At 35.2% G+C, this 7,750-nt stretch overlaps 2 non-coding genes across 2 annotated transcripts; one reads left to right on the forward strand and one right to left on the reverse strand.

Moving 5' to 3' along the window:
- Positions 1-1,282: 1,282 nt before the first annotated feature.
- Trnag-gcc (transfer RNA glycine (anticodon GCC)) lies at positions 1,283-1,353 on the reverse strand. Its single transcript has one exon. It is a non-coding gene; the product is annotated as a tRNA-Gly (tRNA).
- A 3,271-nt stretch (positions 1,354-4,624) lies between these two features.
- Trnag-gcc (transfer RNA glycine (anticodon GCC)) lies at positions 4,625-4,695 on the forward strand. Its single transcript has one exon. It is a non-coding gene; the product is annotated as a tRNA-Gly (tRNA).
- Positions 4,696-7,750: the final 3,055 nt, after the last annotated feature.

The following is a 7,750-nucleotide window of genomic DNA, read 5'->3' on the forward strand; positions in this document are numbered from 1 at the left end:
CCTTCTTATAGGTCATATATGACTTTCCAGCTTTTCATGGTGGAGGATGACCCCAGGTACCACGCCGCCAGGCATTATTTCAGGCACAGTTGGGCACCTAGGTAAAACCACTGACCTGCTGGATGGCTTCCTCTCATGAAAAACTGAGGTTTTGAACCCCCAGTAGTTAGGGGCAGGTGATTTGATGCAGTGACCTTAACCACTCGGCCATGGAGGCTCCCAGTGATTATTGTAGATGATAATGAAAAACAATGCCTTACTGTTTTATCTGTAAAATAACTTGGAGCAACCAAGAAGTATAAAATACTTTTTATAGCTCTTTGGAGCAACTATTAAACCTTATACATTCAGTGAATAGTTTTCTCAATGTATACATTTGAATGATTTTGTACCATGTACATGAAAAGTATTGAGAATTACCGGGTACACCTGATAAATTTTTTCTAATGATTATTGTGCTAATCCATTACTTTTAGATTTGTAGTATCCTATTTATTGATATTTGTTTAAAGATTAAATTGTTTGTGAAAGTTGTTTTTTGGTGTAAACTTTCCGTCACATTTTTCATAGAAATGTTGGCCAAAGTTTCATTACTGAATTTATTGAACTTGTGGAACATGAGACATATAATTGAGCCGTGCCATGGGAAAACCAACATAGTGGGTGTGCAACCAGCATGGATCCAGACCAGCCTGCGCATCTGCGCAGTCTGGTCAGGCTCCATGCTGTTCGCTTTTAAAGCCTATTGGAATTGGAGAAACTGTTAGCGAACAGCATGGAGCCTGACCAGACTGCGCGGATGCGCAGGCTGGTCTGGATCCATGCTGGTCGCACACCCACTATGTTGGTTTTCCCATGGCACGGCTCATATAATGAGGCTATGAAGTTGCATTTTAAGGCTTAATATAAAATATTGTTTGGGAAGATCTCTCAGTAATGACTAAATTAGACCTGAACTATTTTCTTGCAAAATTAACATTAAGTTTCTGTTTTCAGCAACATGGAAGCTGCCCCAAAATAGTTTGGACTTTCAAATATTTCAATAGTCTGGCTACTGACTAGATTTTTTGAAAATCTTTTAATCATTTTCTTATATATTCTGACTTGATCTTTCTGTGCTCTGAAAGAAAAGGGACATATTTATACAAAATTTTAATAGCCTCAGAAGTTATCTCCTGTGAACAAAATATATGGTCTGGACACAGACTAAAATTTAAAACAAATTGACTTGTTAAACTGTTATTTTAAACTTTCATCTCATTTATAGAAAGAAAAAAATATGTGCATCGGCCGGGAATCGAACCCGGGCCGCCCGCGTGGCAGGCGAGCATTCTACCACTGAACCACCGATGCTTATATATATATCAGTCGAAAATAAACATGAGTACACTAAGTAGTGTGACTACACTACAGTTCAGCCGCGTGGCACATTGGTTTAAATGAAAATATTTTTTGTTTTAGGTTAAATCTTTTCTCATCGATTTGTTATCTGGATATACTACTAAAATTAATTTGTAGAAAATTGTTAAACGTCAGTTCATCATGACCCTACATTATATCATTAATTTAATAGGTTAGATGAGGTAGATATCAAATGGCGCGCTTTTTAAAGAGTTCGATTAAAATGCACTAGGCGCGTTCTTTTACACCAGTGTACTAGAATATCGGCAAGGTTAACAAATGATTTAATAACCTTTTCCGTAGCTGTCTACTTAAATTATTATTAAACTACGTATTTTACTACAAATACTAATATAATTATGACTGGGCGGGACAACTTAACACAATAATAGATAGGGCCTATCACTTTTCAGTGTTGTTGAATACAGAAATACGTCTAGCTACATAGGAGAATTTGAATAAAAAAATATGACGACAGAATTTTGTTTTCAAACAAAAGTAAAAAAAAAAAATATAAAAAAATAGTGGAAACCCCAAATTTATTATGATGTAATACCCAGACGGGTAGACCTTGATGTAATAAAAGAAGGTCTTTTCTAACTGCGCATTACTCGCCTAGTACAATCAGGGTATCAGTATCTTACAGCATCGATATATTTACCAGCCTCTGTTGACAAAGGGCAAACATTTACTTCTTAATTTGGGATAATTTAGGGTTAATTTGAGATGGGTACATTGATAAAAACTTGCGACAATTACATCTTTAATGACAGAAAGTTGCTGTGACCCTTAACAATGATATGACCATACTGGCTTTAGCAGACGACACGCCCATTTTTTAGCTTCATTTAACTCTACCATCATCTTAGTCTATAAGATAATTAGGGTTCTTTAGGGTCACAAGTTCAGAAAGAACGGGGATTACAATATTGACGGCTAAACGACCAGCCGAAACAGTTTTAATTACCATGCAGTGCGGGGTATCACACAAAATGTCAACATACAGTCAATCTCTATTTTGAAGGTGAAATCAAAAATAAATAGATGGATAGTCTAATTTCTTTAACAGGACATAAATAGTAAAAACTTAATTAAGATCAATGAAACTTCTCGCAAGTGTGTTACGGTTTCTCACCGGTATTGGGAGACAGACTCTCTACCTTTTTCGACAGGGGCGAAATGCTTTATTTTTTAGCAGCGTTGATCAACCTGAACTTAGACTTTGCACTATTGTGGCGGATTCGTCTGCCGAGAGTTCTTGGCTTGTGCCAAACGGAATACCATGATATTTGTTAGTGATAGTTCTTCTATTTTTAGTAAATGTAAAGACTTGCTTCCTTTAAACGTAAAGACTTACTCGTTTAATTCTTACATCATGCTTCTCAGACCATAAATCAAGGTCACTTTGTAAAAAGCGTTAATGACTAAACGGCCTGATCGTGATTTTGGAACCAAAGAAGATAGGGATAGGTACGATAAGCGCCATTAAGATGACCTTGAAACAAACGAATCTGTGACCCTAGAAGAACAGAACCGCCAAAACAGCTGTTAATTTAGACAGACGACACTTTGTCGAGCTGATCTTTGACGATATATGTAATTTACCTATCTTATACTGTATCTGTATGATTTATTCATAAATTGGTTATAACGAATCTATTGGACACGCGAGTCATACTGCGCGATACGTTTTTTTTATTTACGCCGAGTCATTGTAGTAGACTTAAAATATAACAATGTTTTGGTTATCTGATACCTTAAAGTACCATGAAAAGAAATGCATGTAAAAGAGACATAAATCATTAAGTTTAAATTACAGTCATGTTTTGCATTGAAAGATCTCTCATGTAAAGACAGAATGATTTAGCAAATTCATGATTTGAGTTGATGTCACGACATTACCCGAATCAAACATGAAACTTACAACTTCTGTTTATAAGTCATTAAATTGTCGTATTTACACATTTTTAAGAAGAAAACAGTTGGACATCACATGCAGTTCGGTTGAAGAGTTTTCAACCCCACGCCCCCGCCTCCCCCACAACTAACTGCGCCATTCACCTAAGGTGGTCAGGCCTGCTTTTTATTTTTTTTTACAGTAAATACACTTAAAAAACAAAACTTCTTTTTTTTTTTACACTCGATGCATAATCAGTGCCTTATGTGCATGTGAAGCTCGTGTTTTAATTCATCTAAATACAGTCAGTAAAACTCGCGTCGGATGAAATTTGAAATTCGACCGTGAATAAGGAATATAATAAGTAAAAAGTTTGCGTTGTTTTAACGACATGCATAGATTATATTTGTCGATTAACGATTTTAGTTTTTAAATGTTGCGTAATATTTATATTCGACTTTAACATTCATTGAAAAAAAAAAACATGCTATAGATTCTGTATTTTATGTGAACGTTTACAACACGAGTTCCACGTGCACATGTAGCAAGGGTCATGCTTCGAGTATTACAAAATAAACCATGATATTTGCATTTTAAATGAACTATTTAAATATCATTAAGTGAGTCATTTTCCTGGGAAATTTCTCTACTACGACAATCTCTAAAGTTGGCGCCAAAACTGCGACAAACCAGACCGCCTACCGGTAATACGAGATTTAATAACTATTGTTTTTGACATTGGTTCAATATAAACAGATGGCCCCAATGGTATCCTAAAAGACTAAAGAAAGATAATTTGATAGGCATACACGATAATTTAGCTGATAAATAGTCCCATAATCGTATCTACTGTTTAATCTCCACCGATGAATTGCTCTTCCAAAAAAAGTATACAATAGATATTTAATTACAACGTAGTTTGTCTTAAGTAACCCTTTCCCCGCAATGTGTGTAAATTAAGTAATTTTATATTCTCTTCATTCATTGACAGAGATCAGATTTTACAACCAATGGTAGTTTACGTTGATCTTTGACATAAGTATATAATAATAAATTTAAATAGAAGCACTTTATTACGTTTAACGAGACGAACAATAATTGCGAGATAATAATTATCTGTCAAATCTTGTTATTAAAAGTCACGCGTAGTGTAGTCTTTCAACGTACTGAAACTTTAAACCAAAATAAAAGGGACTTTTTACAAGTATCAGGCTTACAGGGAAACCTCGGTTATTAATCGGTTAAAATCCGTCCGCTCAATTTAAAATAACCGCGCATATTCGAGCTAAGATACTGCCATTTTTTTGGGCCATATAGGTGTGTGAAGCATCGGTGGTTCAGTGGTAGAATGCTCGCCTGCCACGCGGGCGGCCCGGGTTCGATTCCCGGCCGATGCAAGTTTTTTTGTATCGTTTGTCACATCTAAAAATTAAGTTAAATTACAATTTTATTTTTTAATGGCTTTTTGTACAGTAGTTTTTTGCATTCTTGCATGTAATTTAGAGTGCTGTGTAATACAGGTGTTCGAAAATCCAGGCTGCGATCTCGAAAAATTAAGTAATTCTTTAATAAAGCGCTGATAGATGCAAACATGCACAGAAATATACAATAGTTGGGACAAAAGGGATTTTTTTTTTGCACAAGATGAAAGCGGGCTATCCTTTATGATGTGATATTTTATAGTAGGAATGCGAGCTGTAAAAGTCCTGATCAGTAGTTCTGTACCAACGCATATTAAGATTTTTGCACGTCAAACTTGAAATAATCCCGGAAAAAAATTAGAAGGTACTTCAGTACTTGCTTATTTTAAGTGGTTTTGGGAGTTTTACAACAGATCACGAGGCAGTAGTGTTTGCACCACAAAAAGCCCACTTTCTCGGTCAGCTACACAGTAACAGCAGTTCATTTCTCTTCCTGTCACTACAAAATCGTTCCGAATGATTTGATATTTTCAAGATCTAGCGAAAGATAAATATGCATGACATAATAAGTATGACACACCAATAAATTGCGGGGTTGTCAACCTCTTAAGTTGATTATTCTTCACGTTAATACCCGTTTGTGGGCGATATTAATCAACAGAGGTAAATCAAACATTTATTCAATTATTGTATGACCTGATCAAGCCTCTTGGCAAAATGACATTTTCACGAGCATGTGATTTGGTCTAATTGCTGTCCCGTGATAAGTAATGCTGGGACGATGACCGTATTATCCCTCTCAAGTACAAGAATAAAACGACATTTCCATTTTTAAGGTGTCAGTGCTACAAGAACAACGCGACATTTCCATTTTTAAGGTGTGTCTTGTAACTTGGTTATACAAAAAAGCAACATTTCCATTTTCAAGGTGTCGCTGCCTGTATCTTGGTGCTATAAGAACAATGTGACATTTCCAATTTTAAGGTGTCGCGATCTGTAACGTTCGAGAATACTGCGACATTTCCATTTTTAAAGTGTCGCTTCTGTAACTTGGTGCTACACGACCAATGCGACATTTCAGTTTTCAAAGTGTCACATCCTGTAACTCGGTGTTACAGGAGCAATGCGCCTTGATATGTATTTCATTCAAACTGAATGGAAACAGTAGTTGAATATACAAATGACGGATGGACTCGCTGTTTAAACACTAAATGGCTCTCAGGTTTTTGACCCCAGGGGCATAAAAACATGAAGGCCTTTTTTTTTTAATTAAAGCCGGACTCTTGACTCTTGAACATGATGCTGAAAATATAACAACTGGAAACGGATTTAGTTGTAATGACCTCATTTAATGATGAACTCTACTGGTCCAATACGAAGATGTTTTCACAGAGCTATGTAAAAGTACAATATATATTTATTCATTCTTGTTTGCTTTAAACTGAGAATGTTCACCCTTAGTACTTTAAAGAAGTTTCTGTAATTGTTTACCAACATGTTAGTAATAGCACCGATAGTAATACAACAACAATAGAAATAAAGTAAATTGTGAAACACTTATTAGCCACCTGGAATAATTCCAAACCACGATGTAGATTCTACTGGCCATTGACACAAGAGTTGTAATTGTTACGTTCTTTCAATAAACAAACTATTATAAGTTATTATACCCCAGAGAACAATTTTTACGCTTTTTTTCATTACACATGTTTGTGTCACTGGCACCGCCCACGCTTAGATTATTATCAATATTTTGTATTATAATCGGGACAATGTGACTTAGTCATTTTTTTTTATATTTATTTTCCTTTTGTACAATTACGAAAGTTGTGCCTTTTATTATATAACTGCGTAGAATAACAATAGAGACAATCAAAGCACCGCATAAATGAGGCAACATCGCTTAAATAAATAGTCTTTTCTTTCTTTTCATCTTTGTTCAGTGTAATAATACTTTATATTTTTTATTTTCACACGCCCTTTCACCACACATGAAATTTTATCGTTAAATTAAATGTTTTCTTGTAAAAAAATCAATCAAAGAATATCGATAGTATAATACTAACTGCATCGATCAAGATCAAAGAAAAAATGCATTTTCCATTATAATAAAAAAATCACAAATCATACGCTGCTGAAATTTAATTCTATGAGAATTTGTTCGTTATCAGTAAAATCTAAACGTTATGACAGATGCCAATTAATGCTGACTTGAAATTTAGAAGTTTCTATTTTACAAAAAAATTGAAAGAAAACAATAAAATCAATCAGACGTAGAAAAAAAATCACTTTAGTAGCTGCAGTGCAGGTGTTTTGTCATAATACAAATTGTAAACGAATTAATGGGATCTTATTGATGTTAATGCTTATGTATTGTCGCACGGCGATTGAAAGGGACACCTGATAGTTTCTTTTTCGTCCAAATTCGTGTGAAAATCGAATTAAATCAATTTCACGTTTTGAAATACGATACCATCAGCCATTAAGAGGTTGCGCGATTATCAAGTTCAATCAACCACTGGTATTAAAGATGCTACTTTAACTGAAGTGAAAACCGTAACCTCCTACTTTGTAAAACTGTAATAAAATTGTAATTAAACGATATAATATTTTAGCAAGCTTTTCGAATTTTTCATCTGTAAACGACTGAAGTTAGTTAAAATAGACATTTGTTCAAATAAGACACGCGCAGTTTAAGAGTTTCTTTACAAAAAATATTTATTTGCCGGGTTTTACGGCGCATCAACACAGTATAGGAAAAGTAAGTCGTCGGATTCACCATAAAAGAGCGGACGAGGTTTTTTGCTAGGCTTGGAATCATACTGACACAGTTTAGGTTATATGGCGGCTTTTCCAACTTTTAATGGCGTAGAAAGGCCCCAGGTGCCTCTCCCACGGACGGGCACCTAGGTAGAACCACCGGGATTTCATAAGCCAGCTAGATGACGTACTTACCAAAAGAATACGCCCCAAACGAGATTTCGATTCCACATCGATGACTGGCAAGTGATTGGAAGTCAGTGACCTTAAC

Source organism: Mercenaria mercenaria, chromosome 1 (assembly GCF_021730395.1).
Source record: "Mercenaria mercenaria strain notata chromosome 1, MADL_Memer_1, whole genome shotgun sequence".
Taxonomy (NCBI): domain Eukaryota; kingdom Metazoa; phylum Mollusca; class Bivalvia; order Venerida; family Veneridae; genus Mercenaria; species Mercenaria mercenaria.